The sequence below is a fragment of the Muntiacus reevesi genome, chromosome 6 (assembly GCF_963930625.1).
Source record: "Muntiacus reevesi chromosome 6, mMunRee1.1, whole genome shotgun sequence".
Classification (NCBI taxonomy): Eukaryota; Metazoa; Chordata; class Mammalia; order Artiodactyla; family Cervidae; genus Muntiacus; species Muntiacus reevesi.
The window spans coordinates 56,418,494-56,433,523 of record NC_089254.1 but is presented as its reverse complement, the minus strand read 5'-3'; positions in this window follow the sequence as shown (position 1 = coordinate 56,433,523).

The window sequence follows — 15,030 nt, the reverse complement described above, 5'->3', positions numbered from 1 at the left end:
GGTACAAATGGATGATTCGAAATAATATTTAATTTAAAGCAATAAGATCATCCCACACACTTATGGCATAAAATAAAGAACATGTATTAAAAAAAAAAAGCCATCATTTCTCAAGTATCCATAGGGTTTTCTCAACTTTGCTATATATATAGAGTATAAATTTTGGTTGGAGTCGTTGTTTGGCAAAGCCATTATTTGTTCAAGACAGCAGTAGAGACATCAACTTCCCTCAATTTTCACATAGAAAAGTATCACCCAGATGTCACGACCTCCCAAAACTACCTTCTCTGCACGAGGCATTGTCATCTGTGCTTGCTATAACCGTGGTAGGTGCTGTTATGCCTGTCCATGGGGAAATAGACGGAATAGCTGATTTCTTGCAAATGTGGCTGAGGCTTCATAAATCAAGTCTTGCTTTTTGAATAACAGTCATACCTCTTATTTCAAATCAAAAGCCCAGCAGGTTTTTAACTTCACCAATTTTCTTGGTGAGAAGGAAGCTAAACAATAATGTGTCCGTAAAAGTATGAGCAAGAACTGTTACCCTAGAGTTTTGCAGAAATGGAAAGATGCAAGAACACTGAATGTTTTGGTTGTTTTGTTTTTGACATGTTGGAAAAGTCTGTAGACAATTTTGGGTGTGAAAAAAATTGATTAAGAAGTGTAAATGTGCTCTGCTGTTCTGGCCTCAGAAACATGTTTGTACTTCATTTTAGCCTCTCTCTCCTCTGTTTTATAATGACTTTGTTTTCTGACTATAATGTGGCTGGAATTCTCCAGGCATGACTATATTAGAATTAGATTAGTAAAAAAGAAAATTACACCAAGAAAAAACTAAAACAGAATATCGTTAGTTATTGTTAATATTGTAATAGTTACTTATATTCACTCAAATGAAAATTCATATAAGATTTGAAAATGACCATGGAGGAGAAAGATTGTTTTTATAAAGAAGAAAATATCCACTTAAACCCGCTCCAGCACTCTTGCCCGGGAAATCCCATGGACAGAGGAACTTGGCAGGCTACAGTCCACGGGGTTGTAAAAGAGTTGGACACGACTTAGCAACCAAACAACAACAGAACCTCCCAAATTTCCTAAATAATTGACAGAAATTTAACCATGTATTTTCCCTGAAGTAATAGGTTGAGAAAGTGTTTCAGTCGATATATCTAATCATAGCCCATAGAGTTCTCTAAAAAATGTTGAAGAATTCTGGAAACCTTTTGGAATCATTAGTGTTTTTTTTTTTTAAACTAGTGTTTATTAATATGCATTTACAAATTAGGAGAAAAAATCGATCTCTTCCTTGGGATCAACTTACTACAATTGTTTAAAAGCAGTGGGTCCATATAATCTGAGGATTAGAAATAGCAGGTGTTGGAAAAAGAGGGAGCAGTTGTTGTTGTTCTTGTTAACATTATTTCTGTATTGGGTCTTCATTGCTGTGTGTGGGCTTTCTCCTGTTGTGGTGGCTTCTCCCATTGCAGAGCTCAGGCTCTTGAGTATTGACTCAGTAGTTGTGGCACATAGGCTTTGTCGCCCTATGGCATGTGGGATCTTCCTAGACTAGAGATTGAACCCACGTCCCCTGTATTGGCAAGCAGACTCTTAAGCACTGAACCACCAGGGAAGTCGTGAGAGGGAGTAGTTTTAAGATTATTTATTTTTTATCTGCTGCCCATTAGAATTAACTGGGAAGTTAACAAATCTCAATGTTAAGCCCATGTGCATCCTCAGTCACTTCAGTCGTGTCTGACTCTTTGTGACCCTTTGGATGTAAGCCACCAGGCTCCTCTGTCCATGGGATTCTCCAGGCAAGAATACTGAAGTCAGTGGTCATGCCCTCTCCAGGAGATCTTCCCAACCATGGACTGAACCCTCTTCGCTTATGTCTCCTGCCTTAGTGAGCGTGTTCTTTGCCAGTAGCACAAGCTGAAACGCTCCAAGCCCACACCTCAGACCAATTAATCAGAACCTAAATAGAAGTAAGTCAAGGTAGTTCCAGTGTGCAGCCAGAGTTGAGAACCACTGCTTTGAGAGACTCTACTCATTTAAACAGCCCTCTTGAATCTCCCTTCTTTGAATTCTTTTTGCTTAACCTATTTTCACATGCCTTTTTTTTTTTTAACTTGAAAAATATGCTGCCTGTGGTCAAGAGATGTGTCTTAAAAGAACTTTATGTATAATTAGTTAAACCACCTCTGATATAAATAAATACTTTTGATAATTACTGGGCTGCAGTCTATCATATTTATAACTAATCCTTCTTTCTCCTCCTAGATTGCTAAATATGTTTCAAAATTGTTAAGACACAATCCACATTCCTTATAATCTAGTAATCCTAATCTGTCATTTTTGGCACAGAGTATATGGGAGAATGTGTATCTGTGTGTGTGCATGAATGAATATACATATAAGTTAAATTCTGCTGGAATGCCAAAAGTGAAGTGAAGTGAAGTCGCTGAGTCGTGTCTGACTCTTTGTGACCCCATGGACTATAGCCTACCAAGATCCTCCATCCATGGGTTTTTCCAAGCAAGAGTACTGGAGTGGGTTGCCATTTCCTTCTCCAGGGGATCTTCCCAAGCCAGGAGTTGAACCCGGGTCTCCCGCATCATAGGCAGACGCTTTACTGTCTGAGCCACCAGGAAAGTTGGGAAAGCTGATTTAATTATCCAGTATTACTGGCAGCCACTTTTCCTGACCTTATTTTTTTCTACTTAGTACATTAAGAGGCTTATTTTTTATTAACATGTATAAATATGCATCATCAGTATATCTTTTAATTTCTAGGATAATATCTAAGATGAGTTAGGTTGGTGATTTAACTATATAGTATGCCATTATATCCCAAATTTGAAAGCAAAGATTATGACATCCATAGTTCCTATATGGACCAAATAAGACTCTAGATTCTTAATGAAAATATCTGCCTCTAGATTTCAGCCGAGCTCAAATGAGTTCAAATGGTGATGTGACCTACCTGTCTCTTGATTAGTGTAAAAGGAAAAGTTGAACAGACCTTTTTGAAAGAAACTCCCACTTTCACATTTTGCTCTGAATACAAAATCAAGCTTTTAAGTGTATAAGTATAATGACATTAAAAAATCTTAACAGTTAACCAGGGCATTGAGTGAGTAAATGCAGCTCAACCTACTTGGTTCCTCTTCTCAACTTTGTTTTAATTTTTCTTTCTTTTTTCTCCTTTATTATGATTCATGGTGAATCATAGTTTTTTTTTTTTTTTTTAAACTACAGGATTAAGAATTTATGATTTGCATTATATAAGCTGGGGATATTTATCATTTTTCTGATATGGGAACCCTAATAAAATATCCAATTAAGATTTTTCAAAATTAATTAACTGGAAGATTCTGTTGTTTTTCCTTGTAAAGTTTTGTCTGAGAAGCTGGCACTTCTCATTTTTCTGTCTACCATGGTTAGTTGCTGTAAAATAATATCAGAGCCTGCTTTTAAGGAATGAAGGGGTTAAAGAACTTTGAATTGCTCACGCATGACTACGATAAACGTGACTATGATAAACTGTTTTAACCTTTAGCTGCTCTGTGTTACTTCTCACACACTAAAGACTAGCCAAACCCAGGTTGGTTTCAGAAAGGACTCCACTTTATTCCTGAAAGAAGCGATTATGTGCGAAATGCTTTTAAACTTAACAATTATGAATATCATCATCCGATGTCAGGCAATACCTATTGTACATGGATTCTCTTTATGATAAAGTTTGACATTTCATGCTAGAACTGAGTACACCTTTTCTTAAAATCAAGCTTTCTCAGGAGTCACTTCTCTGGGCTCATTCCAAGAGGAGGCACCTTGAGGAACACTGTGTTCTCTCCCATTTCTATATCACATGCAACAGCACTCTTGCTGATTAGAGGTAATTTGACAAATGGAATTCAAAAGAGGATTATTAAAACAGCTACCATAAATGCAACACCAGAAATTCTGGACGCCTACAGAAATGACTTATTAAATGCATTCTTTAATAATTTGTATTTGACATTTTAGATTTTGAGCAGCTCCTGAGCGAGAAGAGAATTGGAACAAAGACAATATGCTTCATAGGGTTTCGTTTAGTTAGATGCATCTAGATAGCCATGTTAGAGTCAATTCTAGGAGCTTCACGGCAATGAGGAGCGCTGAGCAGGAGAGACACTGTATGCTAATAGTGATTGCATCATCACCCTTTTCAAGTGTTGAGGTCAGTTTGAGTTCAAGAAATAAGTGGGGTTTTTTGTTGACTCTTCTTGCTTTTTGTTATTTTTCTGAATTATTCTGGTTTCAGTAAAGAGGGACCCTTCTCAAGTGTGCTGAACAAAGCAGACTGTTCCCTGAGAACAGGAGTCAAAGGAGGTCTGGGTTTCAGAGAAGGTCTGATGTGGTAGTTCTAGACACAAGCTCCTCATGAACTTTAGTGGCAGGAACATGGGGACTCAGTTGAACTGCAAAGGACTGCATCATTCTGTCCCCTTGTCCATCAGCTGCAGAGCAGGGGGAGTCAATGATCTACTGTCCCCTCAGCAGGGACAAGAGGTAGGAAATGTTTCCTTGATAATTCAGATGTGATATTGTCACAAAATACATTGTTACCCAAAATGTTACTGGAAGCAAAGAAGAAGTGAATCCACAGAAGAAATGTTATGGGGGAGAAGATGTCAAAATCAGGTTTGCTTGTATTGAACAAGGGGTGACTGCAGATATCCAAGAGCACGTATGTAGAAGTGATTTGCTTGGTTGAATCTGAAGCTCAGGGCAGAGGGCAGAGCTCTAGAACTAGCTTTGGTTGTCATTAGCACATAAGTGAGAGTTCAAATCATTAGCTCAGATGAGACTGCCTGAAAAGAGTTTATGGTGAGAAAGGCGGTTATGCAGAAAAATAATGAGAGGATAAAACCCTGCAGAACATTAACATTTAAGGAAGGTACAAGACAAGCAAATATACTCACATAGGAGATAGTAACACAATAGAGGTAAACCTAGAAGAGAATAGTATCATGGAAACCAAGGATATGCAATTTTAGAAAAGGATGAGTCTCAATCATTCTCAGATAGGAAAGAAAAGACTAAAAAAATAAGAATAGAGAATTGATAGATTTGACAAGATGGAGGTCACTGGTTGCCATTTCCAGAGCAATTTTTGTAGAATTGAAGCAAATGTGTGATGCACAAGAGGTGAAACCAGCTTTTCATGGTTGAGAGAATACAGGAATGGGAGGCAAGAATGCCAAGGTAGTTGGAGAAGAAGATTCTTCAGAAGTAGCTGAAAAACAAAAAACAAAGTGAGCACAGGGTTAGAGGCAAGGCCTGGGCCAAGAAGAGATCCTTTTTCAAAATAGGAGAAATGTGAGCATGTTTATTAGCTAGAGGTGAGACTGGGGTCTGCAAAAGGACTAAAAGGTTGAGGGACTTCCCTGGTGGTCCAGTGATTAAGAGTCCACTGGGCAATGCAGATTTGATCCATGGTCCAAAAAGATCCTACATATCGATGAGCAACAAAGCCCGTGTGCTGCATCTGCTGACTCTACACTCTAGAGCCCTAGCACCTCAATGAAGAGTAGCCCCAGCTCACTGCACCTAGAGAAAGCCTGAGGACAGCAGTGAGGTTCAAGAAGGATGGGACGTGTGAATGTCTATGGCTGACTCATACTGATTGATGTACGGCAGAAACCAACAGGATATTGTAAAGCGATTATCCTCCAATTAAAAATAAATAAATTAAAAAAAGAAAAAATACAATTATTTTTTTTAAAGTTTAAAAAAATTATGGCACTAAAGAAGCCAAGAAAAAAAAAATATGGAAGAAGATTTCACCTTGATAGGCAGTTGCCAGTGACAGCTTGGCAACTCTGTGAGCAGGGTACCAGTTAAGTAACTATGAAGATATTTGTAAACAAGCATAGTGTCTACTTCTTAAATTGATTTATTAAATCATTGCTATCTGTGCCAAGACTTTCTGTCTCTGATCTCTTATTATAAGTGATGGAATTTCTCTTTCTTTGCCTTTTTCTGGTCTGTAGTAGAATTCAAATACCATTGCTACTGGCACAAGGATAGCAGGAACAAGTAAAATCCCTTGATAATTCATTATAAACTATTTTAAGACTATATTTAACCATTTGGATGTGCCTAGTATCTTAGTGAAATTCAAAATATAATGTCATTGACTGACATGTTTTTTCTCCATTTACTTTACAACTTACCCCCAGGAAAAACTACTAATGAGAAAATATTCTAACATTTCTTTCAGCAAAAATATTTAACAAAATACTGTCTGACTCTCCCAACTCCAACCAGAAGATTGAAGTAGCCTATGCAACTGGAAAATTCAAGAAAAAGTTTTTGTGATCGGGAACTTTCTGCCATTTAAAAGGTTGTGACCATTTCCTTATGAAATTGCCTTCCTATTGCCAATGGAGCTAAGTCACACGTGTCATCAGGGAAAGAAAACAGACAGGGTCTCAGAAAGACATGGCATGGGACATTTATACAGAATGAATTAAGGGAATGTAGCCATGTGCCATATGCTACAAAATAATTTACAATCTCAGCACAGATTCCTGATACTGCACCTTGAATTCCTTGATACATGAAGTCAGATATAACAGTTAATTATTTTTTGAAGTGTTTGTCATTAACAGTTCCATTCAGCTGTGCGTGTTGTGATCAAAGCTCTAAGGATATCTGTAGACTCATAACAGCAAACATCTCTTTCTGTTCAAGCAGAGAAAAAGAACTCTGTAGCTCAAGCTGACATCCTGGTAAGATCCAGAATGTTTCATATCTGCTTCATTTGGTGCCTCTGACTTGAAAAAATTGATGACAAATGTATGCATTGCTACCACTGGGAAACTTTATATAGTTCCTCTTTTTAATTCAAGGACTACTCAGAATTAAAATTTTAAACTGGGGAAAGATAAAAATTTAAAGTAATATTTGAGAGGGAGCAAAAACTGCTGAGAGTAGGAGAGGCAAATAATAAAGCCATGAAAATATTCTGCAATGTTCTGGAGAGGAGGACGGATTGAAATAGGTTTGTGAATCAAACAAACAGGTGGAATCAGGCAGTGATGTTTGAATCTAGGTGTGGGCAGTTAGCAGCCCTGTGACACTGGATGAAATACTTGGGTCTGTAAACTCCAGTTTGCCCAACTCTAAGTGGGTTGCTGTGAGTTTTAAATTAAACATGAAGTGATAAGTGTGATGCCTGGCACAGGGGAGATGCTTAATAAATGTCATTCATCATAATTAAAAAAGGATACCTAAGGGATGTATGAAATGGAAAATGGGTCTGATGAATACACACAGAGTTGTTTGTTAGAAACAAGCAGAGAACTATGGATAGACTGAGGAACTGCAAGTGTCCTCTGAGTGGGGGAAGCTAATCACTTGGGCACATGCTCACTTCTCTTTTACAAGAAATGCACCTGGTTAGTTTCAGGACAAAGGACAGTGACTCCACGGAGAGTTTAAAAAAATGCATCTATTCCCAGACTGTTTCACATCCTTGGCCCCTGTCCAACTTAAATGTCATTGAATAGGGCTGGGGTGAGATCCTGGAATCTGTTCATTCAAAGTGATCCTCAGAGGGTCTGATTACTTAGTCCAGAAACTACTGGGTTAGGAAATGAGGCTGAGAAGGAAAAGATAGATTAGAAAATCTCTATATGGCAATGATTAAAAAAAAAATCTGGGGGCTTTGAAGCCCTCTGAAATCTGACATACAGATCCTTTAAAAAATGCAGCCTGTACCTCATAAAAATTTGCATATATTTCAAAGTGTTCACTTACCTCTGAAGCTCAGCCACACCAGGCTAGAGAAAACCCACTGTAAGTAATTATTTATGGAAACAGAACTCTGCGGCACAGATAACAACTAGTCAAATAAAAGAATTCCTTCCATGGGTTCCTAGTGGGTTGTGACAGAGACAGCTAGCCTTCATCAGAAACTTGTGTCCTTATTACAGTATAAAACTGTTGCTGAGAAACAACTACATCTATCTCAGCCTCCCTCACATCTAGGTGTGGCCATGCCAGTGGCCTTGCCAATGAAATACGAGCAGAGGTGACATGTGTACCTTGCAGGAAAAGAAGGCCAAGAATGAGGGACACCCTCTGCATCGCCTCTTTTTCTCACTTGCTGGCTGAATGAACACCCCTGGGATAACCTTGGAGACCACTGCTGAGAACAGAAGAGAAATAAATTGGATGGAGGCTGGGTCTTGAAAAACTGCTCAAAGGAATGCTGGCAGCTGATCAGCATCACCCACTTTTCCCTTACATTTAAGATAGATAAATTTATGTATTCAGCCACAGAGATTTCAGGGTTTCTTGTTTTAAAAGCTGCCCATGTTATCTCAACTAACCACTGTCAGTTTTTGGAACTGTGTACAGGACTGAGTCCCAGACCACTCCTAGGGAGATAAGTAGCAAGTGTATAGCCTTCTGGTATAGTTCAAGAAGTTCAATTTCCCCTGCTGTGGGCAGTGAATTTCATAGATGTTGTACTGGGAAGTAGAGCAGTGAAGGAAGATGATTTTGCTCTCTGAGGCAATGGTAGAACTAGTCAGTTATTTATTTCCCTGGATCCTCTCCTCCAGTACATGCTGTTTTCAGCTTAGTGTGTTTCATCCTGACAGGAAGGTTAATACCAATCTCAGGTCTAATGGATTAATGTTTGGGGCGAGGGTGGGGACCCTTTCTTGCTTCTGTCATTAGCTTACTCTCTGCGTTTTAGATTTCCCATTTAGAAGATGACAACAATTCTCTTTCTTTAAAGAAAGGTTCAATGCCATTTTAGCAGAGACTTTTAGATGTTCCCCAAGTTCTCTTTCTCCTTTTCTTCATGAACACACAACTGGCTCATTTTCCAGCCTCTTTTGCCTCCCATTTGGGATAGTTATGTGTCTGAGTTCTAGCTCATATGTGAGTAGAAGTGATATATGCCCATTTTTTCTGGCTTTGAAAAATCTTCCATCCTATTCTTGCATTTTGGCTGGCTGGGAGGGAAATGACCATGATAGCCTTGGAAGCTACATACTGAAGATGGGAAAGCTTCTGTCACTTTAGATCCCTAAATAACTGTGAGGGCAGACTCTGATCTGATCAGCTGCCCAGCAAGAAAAAATCCTATTGAGTTTGAAGCAATACTCATTTTGGCAGCTAATATTGCTCCAACCAATATGGCTATTAACTAAACTTTGGATCGTATACACCTCCTAAATATCCTTAAGAAGTTCATAAATTAACAAACATATATACATATACATATGCATATATATATAGGCCTGCCTGGTGGCTCAGCAGTAAAGAATTCGCCTGCCAATGCAGGAGACGCAGGAGATGCATGTTCGATCTCTGGGTTGAGATGATCCCCTGGAGGAAGAAATGGCAACCTGCTTCAGTATTCTTGCCTGGATAGTCCCATGGACAGAGGAGCCTGGTGGGCTACAGTCCACCAAGAGTTAGACATGACTTAATGACTAAAACAACATATATACAATGTATATATTAGATACATAAGATCTTTATACATGCAACACACACACACATACACCCATATACGTAGAAGGAGATCATCGATGATGTTTCAAATGGAATAATGAATATGAGGATTTGAACACTGGACAAAGACTCTGGGGATTTGATTTGAGTGGCAAGATATTTGACACTGGGGAGATCCCTTACCTAACATGGATAGGACCCCACTAATTAAAGGAAAGTAAAGGGGTGACTTTGAAATAGAAGTGGCTTTCATAGTTTTCTTTTTCATTTTTTACCAGTGATTTGCTTGCTCAAATTAAAATTTGATGGAAATTAACTTCAGAATTGCTTCTTTTGAAATGATGGTAGTGGGTGAAGGGCTGAATTCCATCAGATTAGGGAAGGCTCTGCAGAAGCTTCCTAGGGCCACTCAGAGCAGAATCTGGACCATTTTTAGTTAGACGAACTTTGGAAGTTTCTTTAGGATAGAACATGCCCTCATCCTCTTGGGAAAACACAGCAAGTTTTTCCATTTTGTTCTTCTGTATTTAGTTGACAAATAACACTAAATTCTGCTTCCACTTTCGGTTTTTATTAATAGTAACTTACCTGACTAAACTGATGGGAATCCAGTAATATTTTACCTTCTTTTCCAAGAGACGTGCATTAGAAAATATTGCTCCCAGGAGTCTGACCAAATTGCAATCTAGGACCTGTAATTACTTTTGTGGAAGAATCTTTGATATCTGCTTTTAAGGATAAAACTATTGTCACTGTCCCTTAGAGCTTTGAGTTGAATTTTATTCCTAACTCTGTGTGTGTGCATTTGTGCTCTGTGAGTATATGTGCATGTGTGTGTGTATAATGACCAATATCTATAGAAATGATCAACAAAACCTTTGATGAAAGTCTTCTTTCAGCTCTATAGGGAAATCTATTCATTTGCTAGCTTATGGTTTAAAATCTTATTCTAAAGTATTGTTAAACAAAATATTGACTGATTTTATCAGTGAGCGTTTCCGCAGGAAACAGATGGGATACTTAAAGGGAATAATAAATAAAGGCCCATATGTGGAGCAAATCACAGTACAGTAAGTGTGTGTGTGTATTAGTCACTCAGTTGTGTCCAACTCTTTGTGACTCCATGGATTGTAGCCCACCAGGCTCCTCTGTCCATGGAATGCCATTCCCTTCCCCAGGGGATCTTCCCAACCCAGGGATTGAACCTGGGTCTCCCGCATTGCAGGTAGATTCTTTACTGTCTGAGCCACCAGGGAAACCCAGCATAGTAAGTACCTGAGAGCTAGTAACAGTTGGAGTGTCATCACTATATCTGTTGGAGCCCAAAGGGTGGGATAATTACCAGAACCTGGAGATAGAAAGGTATCTGGAGAAGGCTATCTGAAAGGAGCTGTGACTTGTGGTTGAGGGATATTGCTAACCCACAGCTATGCAGCAGGAAGGGAATAGGGAGAGATGTAACCCAATTTTCCCCTGCTCCTTCTCTTCCATCTATAGGGAATTCACAGTATCCAAGCTCAAATGGAAACCAGAGGGCAAATGAGTCTGTTTACATAATTCATGCCTGTCAGTCTATGGGGTCTAGAGTACTGAAGAGAAAGGTAGAGACCTGATTTGGAAGGGCAAACACAATATCCAGCCCACTGACCATGGGTCATGGTTGTGAAATTCAAGAGTATTTGTAAATATTAGAGTAATTAGTGCTCATGGTTAAATAACTAATCATTTATTTGAGGTGCTGTATCATATATAAGACTATTTTTAATTATAAAAATATAAAAATAGAAACTCTGATTCTCTGTCCAAGGATCCCCATGTGGCTATTTAAATTTAAGACTAATTGGAATGAAATAAAGTTATAAATTCAGTTCCTCACTTTCAGTAGTCGAATTTCAAGTGCTCACTAGCTTCATGTGGCTGACAGTTGCTTTACTGAACAGTACAGACAGAGGGCATTTCCACCATTGCTGAAAGTTTTGTTAGATAACACTATTCTAGTTCATTCATTCCTCATTGTCCAGTGTCTTTACTCAACAAGAAAATAAAATGATTTCTGGAATTATTCATGTTTTTCCTGAACTCTTAGACCCTAAAAGTAGTATTAGTGTCAGATTTTAAAATATCTTATTCTGAATGAGTTAGTTATTTGGGTGCATGCATGCAAAAAAAAAAAAAAAAAAACCAAAAAACAAACCAGCTTTGGCCAACTTAGGGAAAAAGGAATATATTGGCAGGATCTTTAAGAATCCTAATTTCAATTTACCCAGAAGTAGGATTGCTGGATCATATGGTAGTTTAATGTTTAATTTTTTGAGGAACAGCCACACTATTATCCATCGTGGCTATATCATGTGTTAATACTTTCCCAGCAGTAGCATCCGCATGTTCTAATTTCTCCATATTCTTTATAGCATTTATCTTTATCCCCCCCCCTTTTTTGACAATTGCCACCCTAACAGGTATGAGATTTTATTGTGATTTTTGACTTGCAATTCTCTGATCATTAGTGATATTGAGCACCTTTTCTATACCTTGTGACCATTTAAATGTCTTCTTTGGGAAAATGTCTACTCAAGTTCTTTACCCATTTAAGTCAAGTTCTTAGTTTTTATCACTAAGCATGATTATAAAAGAACATGTTTTAGGGAATTACCTGGGTTCCAGCTGTTATCCCTGAACCCATTTAATTGTAGTAACCACTTCAGGATCTTGGTCAACACTGTAACACCCACTTTCGCCTATTTTCCCAATGGCAAGAGGGTCCCGGCTCTGTCAGTAGCAGTCTCAGCTTTCATTTCAACGAATTGTCGTTGGATACCTGTTGTAGAAATTCCTTCCTTGTATAGCAATTTGCTCTTTTCTGTGGTGAAAATCTCTAAACTAATCAAATATGTGGGGTAGGAACAAAACGCATTGTGGGTGGATCATTATGTGTGATTGGAAGTAAACTTTTCAAACACAGTTTGACTTTTAAAAGGCAATGAAATTTTAAGAACTGGGGTGAAATGATCAGCTTTGTATTTAGAAAGTAGGACTGTATTTAATTTGCTCTATGAATTATTCTCTGTTTAGTTAGTTGATCAGCACACCTCAAAATAAGATTTGCATTCACTCTGCCAGGTCCCTGGAGCTGATACCAATCTGGAGCTACCATAAGTTAAAGTTTCCTCTTCAGGATTTTTCTCAGATCATTCAGATAGTGTGAACTCAAATTGTAAACGAGATTTAGGAATGGCTTATGGTTGTGAATTACTGGGGTAAATACATATTTTTTTCCCCTCCTTCCAAGAGATGAGTTTCTTTGGCACAGATGAGTTTCTTTCGCACAGATGAGTTTCTTTTCTGCTCCGTTCTGTGTGGTGGGGTTTATGTCTCATTCACCCTTATATGGTGAGTGCAGCGGGGACCACTTATTGAATTACCCACCTTGAGGTGCACTAGACTTTACGTCAGACCACCTACTTTCTAAGCAGGTGTCAAATAGATGCTCAAGGTCACACAAGTTCAATAAAAACCTTTGGGTCAAAAGTTAACCTTGTTTTTTTTTTTTTTTACTTCCTGGAGCCTCTGGTTACTTTTGAGGCTTGACATCTTTACACTTTTTTGTTATCTCAGTGATGTATTTAAAAATAATTCAAATATTTTATCTGATATTTTGTTTTATTCAAACAGGTTATTCAGGGTATCTAATCTGCCTTACTTTCAAATGGAGAAGTCCTTCTACCTTTATTTCAAAGGTAAAGAAACATAGATTCAGTGTTACCATGACTTTCCTAAGATCAGACAGTTCTTTTGAACAACCACATATGCACTATTAGATACTAATTTTAAGACAAGACCAAAATCAAACTTTCTGACAATGCCTGGAACCTTGCCATTACCTCTGTACTTAAAAAATCAGTGTCTTAATCAAAGTTGATTTGACTATACAACATAGAACCTATTACTAATATGTTAAGCCAAAAGGAAGATTTGGGTGGTCTTACAGTCCCTGGTGGGTCAGATGGTAAAGAATTCACCTGCAATGCAGGAGACATGGGTTGGATCCTGGATCAGGAAGATTCCCTGGAGAAGGAAATGGCAACCCACTCCTGTATTCTTGCCTGGAGAATCCCATGCACAGAGGAACCTGGCGGGCTCTGAATTTAAGACAGTCATTCTTTCTGTGTTTTCCACCCCACAGAGTCTCCAGTCTCTGTAGTTCTCTTGTGCTCACTTTATTCTCTTAGTGTTAGCTGACCTTTTGTCTTTCATTTCACATAAGGTGAAAAATAACCATTCTAGTCCCTTTTAAGTTATCTCACAACTAAAATATTCAACAGAGACAGACTGGGGTGTCCCAGTTTTAATTTCAAAATGATGATCCAAGTGAGATGATATAATTGGTTCAGTGTGGGTATTTTCTTGCATTTAGCTTTGGCTAGAGGGTCATCTTGGGGTATGATAGCAGAGTTTCTGGGAGTGAAGTATGGACATATTATTTAAAAAGAAAAAATGAGGAAATAATAAAATAATATATATCCATCTTTAGTATTTCTAGGAAAATAAAGAAACAGATAAATAAAATTTTTATTGTGGAATTTTGCAGTATGCCAATAATTTGGGCACCTAAAATAACAGGATGGCTTGTTTCTCCTTTTGTTAAATAAGACAAAAAAAATTGTTTGTCTTCATACTAACCCTTTGTTCATGTAATATGCTTGTTAGAGTAATATTTATTTCCTTTTCAGGCCAGTCCAAAAGTCACTAAATGTGGTTTAATGCTTTGTTCCAGCCAGTGTGTGCCAGATATAGGATGCAAAAGAATGACCTTTTTGAGCCTGACTCCTTATAGAGGATGGTTGCCAAAAAGAAGTCAGCTTATAGGTAGATTTAATGAATGGGACAATCCATCATGAATAGGACAAGACCGACTTGAAACTGCTACTGATTGTGAACCTATTTCAGATGTTTTATTTAACTAAGAGTCTATAGAATCAGTTATTTTCTTGCTTTATTTTATTTCTTCCAATCTGAAATAAACAGTCTTTTGGATACTGGGTAGAGAAAAAAGAAGATAACGTAAATTGTGTGTGTGTGCGTGCAGGAAGGGGAATTATTTTAAACAATTAAGGGAAATATCTTCTAAGAATTAGAAATCTAGATTCTCAGGAGATTTGAGAATATACATTTCAAATGTATATGTAAATGTAATGTAAAGAACACAAAAAAATAAGTTGTATATTTGGAAGCTATTTTGAGATTAAGAACAATTCTTAGAGAAATACTATGGGAGCTATTGAAAGTCTAAGGTCAATAATACATCTAAACAAGATTGAAGAAGGGTGAAGACTAACTTGGATGTATCTCTCTTCCTAGTTCCAAAGGGAATGGTAAACGTGTTGTAGAGAACTGGAAAAGAAATTTGAAACAAATTTGATGCAGTTTTTGTTGGGAAAATACTCTGGTTACGCACTAATACTGCCCAAGCTCCCAGTAGTTGTTGATTTTGAATTTGTCAGTCAA